The sequence below is a fragment of the Ananas comosus genome, linkage group 12 (assembly GCF_001540865.1).
Source record: "Ananas comosus cultivar F153 linkage group 12, ASM154086v1, whole genome shotgun sequence".
Taxonomy (NCBI): Eukaryota; Viridiplantae; Streptophyta; class Magnoliopsida; order Poales; family Bromeliaceae; genus Ananas; species Ananas comosus.
The window spans coordinates 5,631,538-5,645,493 of NC_033632.1; the positions used below are offsets into that span (position 1 = coordinate 5,631,538).

At 38.0% G+C, this 13,956-nt stretch overlaps 1 long non-coding RNA gene across 1 annotated transcript; it reads left to right on the forward strand.

The window, feature by feature from the left end:
- On the forward strand, nucleotides 1,370-2,483 carry LOC109718105. Its single transcript, XR_002218378.1, has 2 exons — nucleotides 1,370-1,764; nucleotides 1,897-2,483. It is a non-coding gene; the product is annotated as an uncharacterized LOC109718105 (long non-coding RNA).

The following is a 13,956-nucleotide window of genomic DNA, read 5'->3' on the forward strand; positions in this document are numbered from 1 at the left end:
TAAATATTTCTTTTTTATTCTTTTTCTTTCAAACTTTTAGAAATCTATATTTTATTTTCTTCAAATTTTAAAGATGTTTTCAGAACAGTACGACGTTAACAGAGAGTGCAAAATGATCAAATCACCCTTATTTTTTCTATAAGAAAAAAAATAATTTTTTTAATATATTTTTCTCATTTTAAAGTCTATTTTTGTTATAAATTATAATAAATGGACGGAATAGTAATTGAACCCTTTCGGAAGGGGGCTGAATATAACAATTTGAAATATTGAGGGGGTGAAATATAGATTTTTGAAAGTTAGGGAGAAAAAGTAAAAAAGAGGGTATTTATAAGAGAGTTTTCTATAATTTAGCTTTTTTTGAATTAAGTGATGAATTTAGCCAAATAATGAAGGGTTTTCTTAAATTCATTTATAAATTTATTACATTTAATAATTTAATCACTTTATGGAAAATAAAACTGAAATCATTGATTGGGAATAGCTAATTAATTCAAACATTAAATATAATAAAATCTTTAACTTAACAAACAAAACTCAAATAAAAAAAAAAAAAATTTGAAAGCCACGAGGGTTTCAATTAAAAAAAAAATAGTAAAGTTTGAGGGGGCCTATTTCAGATTGGTTCTCCATACATTTTTACCTACTAAATTTAATTTTTTTGTTAGTTGTTAATAGTCAATTTTTTACTTTTACTTTTATCTAGTGTTTTAAACCGGTGGTTCAACCAATGAACAGATGAACCGACATAGTTTTACAAGAATTACCTAAATTTCCTTTTTTTTATATATTTTAATAATTAATTCAAAATTTATATATTAGTTTTTTAATAGTTTATACGTTGAATATATTTTTAATTATATATAATATAAAAAAATTTTAAAATAATATAGAATCCTAATTTTCTTATTATATATATAATATAATATAAAAAAATAATAATTAAATATTTATGAGGTTTTATCGATGTTATTCGACCCGGTGGTTAAATCGGTAATCGGTAACCCGACAATATTTTTGAGTTGTAGACTATTTCGTGTTTTAAATTATTATTTTTATCAGCTAAAAGTAATTAAAGCCATTAAATTTGATTTTTTTTTTAAGAATATTCACGGCAAGTCGATCCCTTGTCAGGAGCCTCGGATATTTTGTGGTTTTTCAGCGAGAATTTTTTTTAAGAAGAAATTGCCAATTTAATTGATCAAAATTACTCAACTCTGAAAATTCAAAAGTTGAAGGGGTCTTTTGAAAATGTCCTACAGTTGATCACCTAATCAAACATAGAAAAAAAAAAAAGAAAAAAAAAAGTTATATAGTGAATGATGAGTTAATAATTAATTCTTTCTTACATGAAGTCTATGTATTGATTAAATATTATGTGTGCGCACTTAATTAGTTCTCTTGCCCAATCCCCCACATTTCTTTATTTTCTTCTCTTTTTTTTTTCTCTCTCTCTCCCTCCATCCCCCTCTTCTCTCTCTCTCTTCATTTTCTTTCTCTCTCTGGCCTCTCATCTGCTCCACTGGCAACAAAGATTCCTCTGCTGGTCTTCTTCTCCTCCCTCCTCTGCAGTTCTAGAGAGAGAGAGAGAGAGAGAGAGATTGGGTTTAGAGAGAGAGAGAGAGATTGGGTTTAGAGAGAGAGAGAGAGAGATGCCCCCAAGAGCCTATGTACTAATCTTCTTTTGCTGGGCTCTAATCACCATTATCACCCCTACCCTCATCTTCTGGTCTGCTTCAGCAAAACCAAACCTCGGTTCTCACGGTATATAAAACATACATCACCATTTCTCATCTTTTGTACATGATCATTATTGTTGTTGTTGTTGTTGTTATCTGTATTGGGTTTATCTACTTATCAATTTAGTAGCTAATCAAATGCTTGTTTGTTTTGCAGGAGAAGCTATGAATGAAATAAAATCAAGGAGAATGATGAGCTCAATGGAAAATCCACACTACTTGGAGATCAAGAATAGAATAATAGTAAATACGACAGCATTTTCGCCGGCGCCGGCCCCGGCGCCTTCGCCTCTTCCTATGAGAGGGATTGATACACTTAGGTAACTACAAATTAAGAGATCGATCTACTTATTTTCCTTTCTTTTTTTTACAATTTATTTTCCTTTTTATTTATTGTTTGGAGATATAGAGAGAGAAAGAGAGAGGGGGGGATTTTAGGAGGATGAGTTGATCTACAATAATATTATAGAATAAGAAGTGGCCGCAGATCTTGTTCTTACACCATTCGATAGGAAGAGATTTGTTGTTACTTAATTATATCTCCTTCATTAATTTTTTTCCCATGTAAAGCTCCAATAGATTCATAATAGATTCATAATGACTATTATTATTATTATTATTATTATTATTGATTCATATATATTCTTGTTCTCTATTTCTACTATTAAATGTATCCTGTGTTTGGTTTGGTAAAGTTAAATTGTAATATGCAATTTGAGAGAAATTAAAGTGCATTTGTGGGTGTCTCTTTCCTGTGATTGAGTGAGGCAGTTATATATAAAAGGGGGAAGAATTAAGCATCTAAATGAATGTTTAGGTATGGCTTATAATTGCTTGTCATGTGTCATTTTTTTTTTTTCTGGTACAATTATTAGGGCTCAGCAGCTGTATCCTCAGTGGGGTCACAATAAATTTGGAGAGGCAATTAACATGCAAACATTTATTGATAAATTTGGATGGGGCAAAATTACATGTGAACAGAAGAAGACACTGCTTGTTTGTGACATTTAATAATATGGATTAATTGGAGAAGTATATATATATACACATTTTAAACTCTTTCGGTTACTAGATCAATAATATATCCAGAGAAAGAGAGAGAGATAGAGTAGGTCTTGTCTGTTATTAGCAGCATGAAGACCTCCGTGCTTCCAAGTCATTTTCGATGATAGGACTTTCGAATCGACAATCGGCTCCGCTAGATTTGATCTAGCGCATTTGAAATATATACAAAACAATTTTTGAGGATTTTCGATATCGTTTATCTAGTAATCGAAAGTGCCAATCATAACTTTTTTTAGATTTTTATTTCCAATTGTTGATTTTAAGTCTTTTCGGTCACTAGATAAATGATAACGAAAAACCGTAAAATTTATTTTCTAGATAGTTCAAATACGTTAGATCAAATCTAACAAAGCCGATCGTCAATTCGGAAGTTACATCATTGAAAACGGCTTAGGAGCACCGAGGCATTCATGCTTCTAATAGTATATAAGACCTACCATATTTATACATGAATTGGTCTAAATTTGTTCCTCCTTTTGTTAAATCAAGAATTGGCTCAGATATGCAGTTGTTTTAGGGATGGTGCGAGTGCTTAATTTCTCTGTAACATCTACACCATTTTGAATTGATCATAACCAAATCAAATTTTCACTCAACATAAAGTCCATCATTATAATTTTTGGTTCTGAGAGAGGTACCTAAACTTTACAAATTAAATAAACTTCAATTTGCCTTTATGCGATATATCATTTTTTTTTTTTACTTTCTCACTCCGTGATTCAAAAGTTGCATTTGACTATATATCATGTGGTATGGCGCATTTTTACTTTGTCACCCCGCAGTTCAAAAAGTTATATTTAACCATCCTACAATTTTAATTTTGTTTCACTGTAAGGACCTTTTGTTAAACAAGGGATCGCTTTGTGAAATTTACTCTATTTGACGATAAAACTTTTTTATTAAAATAAAAAAAAAATCTATATAAAAGTTAAGTGTAGCTTTTTAAACTGTAGGTGGCAAAATAAAAATGAGCTATATCACACAACAGAAAAAATTAACTAATATTTATCTTTAAAAATTTTAATTTTACTATCTAGCCATATAGTACTTTTAAAATCGACATCTGAACATTAAAAGATCTAATTTTGGAATCTAATTTTACAGTAGTTATAAGCTAAGGTTGTTGATAAAATATGTTGTCAAAGTAACAAAAAGTACTTCTGGTAGGTTGTAGAATATTCACTTAAAATGTTACAAATAGTAAAAAGATTAGATAAAACACTCTACACTCAAAACATTAATGTTCAGGTACCTACATTTTTCGAAAATATCGTATGGTTAAATAGTAAAATCAAAATTTGAGATATTTGTTTCAAAATGTACTTTACTTACTATAGTACAGGAAAATATGTACTTTTTATCTGACCTAATTAATTACTTAATCTGGCAAACCCCTCATTAATTTGTTCGGCTAGTGATTTTGTATTAGCTCATGCAAGTGTTACAAAATAGAGTTTTAGCAAAGTATAGTAAATTCTTATGTGGCTAATCTTTAACCAAAATTGATCCTATACATCTGTTAGCCAAAAATAAATAAAAATAAAAAAAGAGGACCTACATGTTAATGGCTGCACTGGATCCAAGTTTGAAGCATGAATCAGGTGAGTTGAGCTAACCTGCAGACAGTCCTGTTCGTTGGCTAAATTGAGCAATCAATCATGGTTCCTGTCAGGTTTCTTAACTCTACAGTCTACACACTAAGCAATCTCACCGTCCATCTGCGATCAACTGCAGTAGTCGGAATGTCAATGGATATGGATATTCAAAATTTTATCCGAATTCGAAACTAATCGGAATGGATTCATCCGATGCTAAATAAAAAGAGTTTCAGATGTGGATATAAAAAAAAGACGCCAACATATATATATATATATATATATATATATATATATATATATATATATATATATATATATATATATTTACTATAGAATTAGGCTGGGAATACTATTAGTAGTAAAACGCTCTTTTTGCTATCAAGTTTTTTAACCTTTTGATGAAAAATTGTAGGGTCAGGATGGTATTAGTCGGTTAAAGTTGAGTGGTCCCCCTAAGGTTGAGTGGTCCCCACTGGGTTATAGTATATATATATAGAGTTGGACTGGGCTACTATTAGATAGCAAATTTCATTATTGCTACCAGTTTTTTGCCTTTGGATCAACTCTTTTCATCATTTCTAACCATTAGATTAAATACTATAAACCAGTGGGGACCACTCAACCCTAGGAACCACTCAACTTTAAGCGACTAATACCATCCTGACACCTACAATTTTCATCCAAGGGTTAAAAATTGATAGCAAAAAGAGCATTTTCTATAATTAGTATTCCAGCCTATTCTATATATATATATATATATATATATATATATATATATATCGATATAAATGTTTGATTTTATATTTAAATTTGTATTTGAAAACTTTAGATTTAATGCAATATATTTTAAAATATGGTGAAGAAAAATAATTATTTCGAATTTGGATTTGTGGGTTCGAGTTCAGATTTCGGAGTTTTGGTTATGTTCGAGTTCGGATTCGAATTTCGAATTTGATAGTCGGATTTAGATTCTTAAAAATCCATCCTGAATCTCAACCGTTTTTTAACATTTCTAAACTAGCTAGAGTCAAACCTTCAAAATCCAACGGCTGAGATGCATCCTGTCGCATATAGGGATGTTTATATAACTTTTGTACATAATTCTATCCAATGTGCGTCCTCTTAATTCCATTAAGGGGATGTTTATATATTCTAGAAAATAATTTTTCTTACTAGAAAAATATTTTTCTCTCTTTTAGTTCTCAAAAGAAATGGTTTTTTTACAAATTTTATAGAAAAATTCCCTTTTGGTTTTCTAATTTTTTTTTTTCATCTAGAAAAAAATAAAAACTGAAGAAAAAGCGTATTTTATGAAAAAATATCATTTTAAAAAAATTTACGATTTTTGGCGAAATAAACACTCCCGGAGAGATTATACCTCGTTTGCCAAATGGGAAACAATTAATCACTGTCAGTCCTAGCAGCTCTGACTAAGTCCATAGTTTGTATGTATTTGTTCACAGACGTTGGAAACGAGCCCGAGCTTATGTGAACTTTAATTTCGAGTCTAAATTTAGGCTCAAACTCGACTTTAAATTAATTCGAGATGAGTTCGAGTGAGTCTAAATTCGAATCGAGCGAACTCGAGCTTTAAACGAGCCGCTTGAAATTCTTAATATGATGCAACCTATAATTTAATTTTTATATAACATTATCTAAAATTTCATACAAAAATATGTTTAATAATTCAACATATAAAATAAATGTATGAAATATGATATTATAATACTAAGAAAAATAATTTAGGGGACATGACTTTGCGAGGAATAAGTGAAAGAAAGAGAGAAAGAGAGTAATTAGAGTGTGGTTTTGGTGGTTTGATTTTGTTGGCTAGCAAATATGCCTAATAAACCGAATTCTATATATATACATATAATTAAAATACATAATATGTATTATATATATAATTATAATATATATTATATATAATTACATATATATTTATATATATATAGAGAGAGAGAGTATGTCTCCTGTGCTTTCGAAAGTACGGAGGCCTCCGTACTTATAAGTTGTTTACGATGATAGGGCATCTGATTCGATAATCGACTCCGTTAGACATAATCTATACTATTGAAACTATTTAAAACTCAAATTTTATAATTTTTCGACATCATTCACTAAGTGCTCAAAATGTCTCAACAATGGCTATTTTAACGGTCGATATGATACGTTTTTAAGTTCAATGGTGTAAAAAATAATCTAAATTATATGAAACTTTAATAAAAAATTCTATTTAACATCAATAGTAAGAACAATACTCGTTATTTGAAATTTGAGTGTTTTACCACCGTATTTTAAGAGATTTTTATTTTCAGCCGTTCATTTTGAGACTGTCATTAAACAAAAGAACTCAAAAAATTATGAAATTTAATTTCTAAATAGTTCTAATAGCGTAGATCATGATAACCGAACCGATTGCCGAATCGGATATCCCATTATCGATAACAACTTAAAAGCTCGGGCTCTCCGTACTTTCGAAAGCATAAGTGCCTAGCTCTATGTGTATATATAGAATTGCGTTGTAATACTATTAATAGTATTAATAATTAACTAATTAATAATTAACTAATTTAATAATAAAATATTAGCTAAATTAATAATTATTTATTAGTGTGTTTATTTAATTACTAATATCTTTATTGATTAATAGGAAAAATATTCGGGAACTCACGAACTACAAGGATATCCTCGAGTCCCGATACCGTCGTAGGCACCTCTCGATGCCGTCATAGGCACCTCTACTACCATCGCTAAGAAAGCGATACATCCTCGACTCATCAGCTGTCTAGCCCTTGCTGAAGAGATCCAAGTGGCAAACAACATACTCCTGCAGTCTCTGACGGTGAACTCCTCCTGGCCTGGCTCGTGAAACGTCACTGTCCTAGCTCTACAGTGGATCGTCGCATAATACCGAGCCAGCCAATCCATGCGAAGCACTACATCAAAGTCCTGCAACTGCCCTGAGACCAACAGGTCTGCAAGCATAATCCAAGAGCCCAACTGCACTGGACAAGCCCAACAACACTCCGCCAGATATAAAATATGGTCGGAAATCTGCACATCTCGTGCATACAACAGTGGCCCTATCTCTAGTCCATACAATGATACAAATACTCGACTAATAAAAGAATGTGATGCACCAGTATCAAATAAAGTACGAGCTGTAATACCAGAAATCAAAATGATATCTCCCACCACACGGTCTGCTGCCGTGGAGTCCCCAACTTGAGCTGCATATACTCTGCCACTCGATGTCTGCTGTTGCCGCTCACTGTACCGCGGCACTGAAGCTCTGTTAGCCTGGCTGTAGCTCGGTAGTGCTCCAAAGGTCTGCGGAGGTACCGGCAGGGCCGACGCCGTCGAAGGTGCTGGTGCTGGTGCTGCTGCTCAGGGACAAGCCGCTCGTAGATGCCCTGGCTGTCCACAACCAAAACACCGGCCCTCTCTCAGCTCACAATAACGAGGCCAGTGCGGTCCCCTACAAATAACACACTCTGGAATCCCCTGCTGCTGTCGCTGCTGACGAGATCCCTCGGACCGCTGTCGCCTCGAAGACCCACGACCCTGAAAACGTGATCGTTGAGGCCTCGGCGGATGCCTTCTATTGGTCTGTCCTCCGTCATCTAGAACCGGACGCTTCCTGTCCTGACTCTGTCCCGACACCGTGGCTCGCTCACGAACTGATACAGCTCCTCTCTCAACCCACAACGCCTGCTCAATTGACGCATCCAAGGTTCTCAACCTCTACATCTGAACCAAAACAAAGATCCCTGACCTCAGACCTCTCTCATACAAATAGACCTTGTGGGCTCATCCCTGGCTACAAATGCAACACGGTTCAGAAGCCTAGTGAACTCTCGAGTGTACTCCTGAACTGACTGCTCTCCCTGCTGTAGCTTTTTCAGGTCTGCCTCGAGTTTTTCTTCACACTGGTTGAAAAATAGGCCCCGTACAGCATTCCACAAAACTCGTCCCACCTCATCTGTAGAGCCACCAAACGTCGGTTCTGCCGCGTCCTCCTCCACTAGGCATATGCATCATCCGCCAAACAGTGCACTGCCAGATATACCTACTCTCGCTCCGGTATAAACAGATCCTCAAACTGTTTTTCCATCGCACTCACCCATGCCTCTACCACCCAGGGCTCGGTGCGACTACCATTGAAGTGCGGCGGATCAAATCGACAAAAATGAGTGAGCCTCTCTGTCATCCGCTCCTGCTCGGCCTCTGACATCTGTGACGCCTCTCTGGGAGGTGCAACTGGTGCGGTAGGAGCTGTCGCTGGTGGGGGTACGGTTGTGGCTGTTAGTTGTATGCCCTAGAAGCCTATCAGGCTGACGCATTTTATTTTCTATGGGACATATTTTTGTACTTAATCTTTATATAATTGGGCCTTTTATTCCATTCATGTTAAATGTGTCCATGAATCGTCCTTTGAATTAATAAGATGATAATATGTATTCTCAAGAGTTGAGAATTTGAGATACATATTATTGGTGATTAATTCATAATGCTCTCAATCGGAGGATCATCATGGGGACGATGATTGATCCGGTAAGATTGATGTGTGTGCCGCTTCCCTTTTGGGATGACGAATCTCGAGTCATCAGTGTGGGGACACTGGAGCGAACATGCAGGTGGTTGTTGGNAAAATAAAATAATATAGATCCTATTTGATTAGATCAATTAGATCTATTATTAATGATCTAAAACGAAACACGAGGTGATCTTTGGTTTTCAAGAAAATTTTTCATTGTGTTATTTTCTTCCGCTGCGTACACATGATTTTCTTACAGTGGCTGGTGCGGCCACTGGAGTAGTCGGAGGTGGTGCCTGCTACTCTGACATTCTGGGCACTGTACTCGGCTGCTAAGTAAAAGTCTCACACATTCTCTATAGTAACACCCCCTGCTGCGTGGTCACCTCAATCAAGGCAGCCAACTGCTCTATCAAATTAGGGGGTGCACTCGGTCCTGCCTGTGCCGGCATCTCCGATGGCGCTGAACGATCCCGCATCGGTGGTCGATCTCGGCGTCAATACATAGTTACCTGAAACCAAAATAAGGGTCAGATACAAAACACAACCAACTCTCGACCCAATCAAGCAAAAATTTTGAAAGCCGCTCATGTTCCTCCTCAAAATTATGTCAGTTGCAGCCGACATAATTTTCTTGGCAGAAACAGTCACTCCTTAGGTCACTCCTTCCACTCTAGGAGGAGTTAAAACAACTCAATCATCGACTTTCGCGATAAGTCACGCCTCTCGCGTCTTACCTTCCTAAGGTCTGCCAAGCCTAGGGCTTTCTAGGTCTCAACGACCTAATACTAAGCTCTAATACCAACTTAATCTATCACGCCCCGGATTACCATGTTTCCCCGGGCACGCCAACAGACCCGCCGTATACATAGAAATTTTTCGTGTTTACGAAGCGATAACTGTACCTGCAAACGAATAGAAGCTACAACCAAAGTACAGAGCTGCTAAAACTAAAACATATATAAAACTTAAAGGATTCACTGTACATACAAAAGTCCACCATAACACCTCGCTCTAGCGAGTACACAAAACACAGAGTATGTACATGGAAACCACCCACTAGTTCTGATGGGTACTCTGCTAGCATGGCGACCACGGGTGACAAGGATCTAGCTCGCGACTCCCTTCCCACTGTCGGAATCAGCAACAGCTGCAGCCGCAGACGAAGGCTCTGCAAAAAGGTGTCAAAACTAGGTGTGAGGACTACTGCGAAACAGAGTAGTTCTCAGTGGGTACTGCCACCGATCTCAACAGCCCACCCACTAAGTCTACAAAAATATGTGCAAAAAATAGTAAGGAAAGCTGGAAAGACCTCTATAGCTAAATGCCACTATACCATCGCTAACTAACACAGGCTATCTATAGATATAAACATGCATCACTAGCTGCCACTGACCCAATCTCACACGGGCTGCCCAAACGGACCCACCCTGCCTGTAACCAAGCTACACCGTACACCACCAACGGGGATGACCGGTCCAAAAAAATAGTCCAAACAGAACGGCTGCGATATCAACACAAGTCAAAGCCTCACTCTGGAGCGGCACTCGTGGGCGCGACCTAACCGAATATGCAAGCGTGTCTCTGCCGAGTTCAATTAGGCTTTCACAGGCTGTAGTCAATACAAATGGGTCTAACTGGTATAACAACCAAAACTCACGTGCCCTTGGCACAATCTGATGCAAATCTGGGTCCACCGTCAACCACGACGGCACCCGACAGTACGGAACAGTCTACACTCTACTGTAAAATGAGCTTGGTGCCTCAGCACGAGCGTAAACTCATACTATACTAATCTGAGTATCCAGTACGCACTAACAGTGGGGATACAAAAAAACCACAGCTCCTGAAGCTAAATCTGGTAACTTTTCAGAAAATGACAGTGTAGGTTTAACGAGTTTTCTCCTAAGTCAAATCCCAGTTCAACATGTATAATTTCATCAAATCACTAATGTATGCTCCAAATTCAAATTTTATAAAACAATCAATTCGATGAATTTGAGCTACCAACATGATGAACAACACCAATAATACATGCTGACAATTATAGGACTTAGAAAAAAATCCGACGATTTCGGTAAACATAAACCCACATCGAGCGCTCGTCCAACGTCGGCTAGGAATTGATAGGAGGATCCTCGCGCTAGCTCGACCTCAAGCGGCTCAACCGATACCGGCCACCGCACACGAACAATCCTCGAATACAACGAAAAGGAAGCTCAGCTTGCACCTCCAACAGCTCCACCGGGACCATCCACGCGCTCGAACAACCTTTCTACAATCAAATCCAACTGGATAGGGAGAGGGAAGAAGAAGAGAAGCTAACAGCCTTCTCCAACCTTTCTATGCATATAAATAGGCTGAGGGTCGGTTGGCATGAACGACATATCAAAAGGACCAAAATACCCTTACCAACTCATTTTTCCACCTAGAGTATCGGTACTCAGCTTGAATACCGATACTCAGTCCCTCAATTCGTAGTCTCGTGCGCAGGGTACCGGTACCAGCCCGATGTAGTACCGATACCCGAGCTCAATACCAGTACTCAACAATAGGTACCGGTACTCAGCATCAGACATGCGCAAACCCGAGAGCATCCAGTTCTACAATCTCACTGGGGTACCAGTACTTCTCCCCAGGTACCAGTACTCAACACTGAAATCCTACACTTTGCAGATTTCAGTGTCAGAACTCCACTGTCGCACCACGCTAAGTCCGTTTTGCATCCATTTCGCACCAAAACGACTCCGACTTGTCTCAACACCTACCAGACGTGTCAACAAGCCACAGATACTGGTAGTCTCTCAGACCGCTAAACACCAGGGATATTACACTATTAACTTTGATTTATAAAGATTGTCCAATTTTGAATTGGCTTTCAAAAAAGGACCCTGGGGTATGACAAAATAAGGTGGTATCAGAGCAAAAGGTTACAACACGAACTCACTCATGATTTTCTTGAAAATAAAACTGAACCACTGGTTGGGTTGACCCATAGAAAGACCTAAGGTGATAGATACGCGAGTGCGAGGTTGTTAGGATTGAGTCCCGGTGTTCTGGTCGAGTTTTAATAATCTCAAGGTGCATGGTTATTGCTCTGTGCGCGTTACGATTTTCGTACAGACTTATGTCTCAGCCTGGAGTAGTGGTGGTGTACCAGTGTAGACATCGAGTGGTGGAGTGATATTCACTAAGTGTAGCCGCTCCTGTCAAGTAGGGACCTTCAAGGGCCAAGTGATATTACTTACTGGGCCAAGACGATTGTCTCAGCTGTTATTGCCCAGGCCACACTCCTTACATAGAGCACGAGTGCTACTAGGAGCATCTCCGCGGAGATGATGTATAGAGCGGCTTCGACTGTGGCTATTGTGAGGGCTGCTAGAGTACAGCCCGAGACTTTATTACCGGCCACTTGTGCGACTGCAGTATGGGTAATTCTCCTCCATGCTTGGTAAGTAAGGCTGTGATGCCTACCCTATCATCTTATTCTCTATTGGTGGCATAGTGTCACGGAGAGAGTAGTGAACTCAATTTTGGGTAGATGCAGTGAGTTTGTGAGATCTAACCTGCCTAGCTTCGACGACATGACTCCTGACCTTAGAATCAGGAGTATGGATCGAGATTACTGTAGAACTCTTACAGAGCCCCAGGCAAGACGCTATGGTCGGTGCTAGTATAATCGAGCAGGTTCGCCCGACTCGTTAGCTACATCCTGGTCGAGTTGCGCACGTGAGTTGCACGGTGAGGTTGTGTCACGCCCGGGTACCAGCGGAAGCATATCCGGTACGTGCACAGACCCGCCATACACCTGCAGTATATAAGGCATCTATGAAGAAAGCAAGTCGATAGGAAGTAAAGCAAAGAGAGTCCTATCCTAATATCAGAGCAATATACAATTCGATATACTATCAGTAAAAGAACAACGAGTATACAATCCAAAATCTAGACAGAAGAGAAGTATCACAACTGTAATTCTCGGTCCAAGTAGTACATAAACATCACGAGTATACAAAAATAGGATAGGTACAATGGTGGTTTCTCTATACAAAGGACATCACCCTCGGCCGTAGCCCGAGTAGCAAGGTGATTGACTAGCACGCTCCTAGCAAAGTCTAGCTAGACGCGACTCCCTTGCCACGATCCCTAGCCTCTCCTGTAGATGGCTCTGTAAAAACAACCATAAAAAGGGCGTGAGAACTATTAACAATAGTTCCCAGTGGGTAAGCCGCCAGCCTCGGCGAATTACACCACTAGGCTCATGATGTACTAAATGAAAGCGAAAGCAATAATTGCATGATGCTAACAAGTAATGAGCATGTAATTGCAGGGTACCTTTCCAATGCTAAGCAAGTAATAAGGATGTAAACAACATGTAATAGCTTTCTACAGGAATGAATTAAACAATAAAACATAGCAGCTACTGTAAGCATGAACATAAATATGAATGTGTAAGCAGAAACTATACACAATGACTGGTGATCATTCATTACTGTCCAATGTCCTTTAGCACATTCCTTTCATACACAGGGACCTACCCAAGGTAGTCCAGCTTGCGCCGTGCCTAATGGCCCCGTGGTAGTATACACTCCCCACGGCAATCTACTTCGGCACCCAATCCCGCACGGGCGAGCAACTGTCGCGTAGGCCAACTCCGGAGTGCCAGCTTGTAGGGAGCGACCCTCACAAGCATGTGCGAATGAGCACGATGGCAAGCAAGCCTATTTCACAATCCACAGGTCTCAATTATCATGTTTTCATTTGTAATGTTCTTACCCTCGATCTTCTGATCGGAATTCCAATACCCGAATAGTAACAAGAACTAGTATCCACTAGATTGTAAACATGTAAGAGTAATGCTAAATCACATGGCATTATAATCTTTCCACTATTATGGCACTAGCAACATAGTCTTAAGCATGTCATAGTTCTCTACTTTGGAGTCGAGTCAAGAGATGTCATTGTTCTCTACTTTATAAGTGCATCCTACACTTGTTCATAAGTCATTCAACTGAAT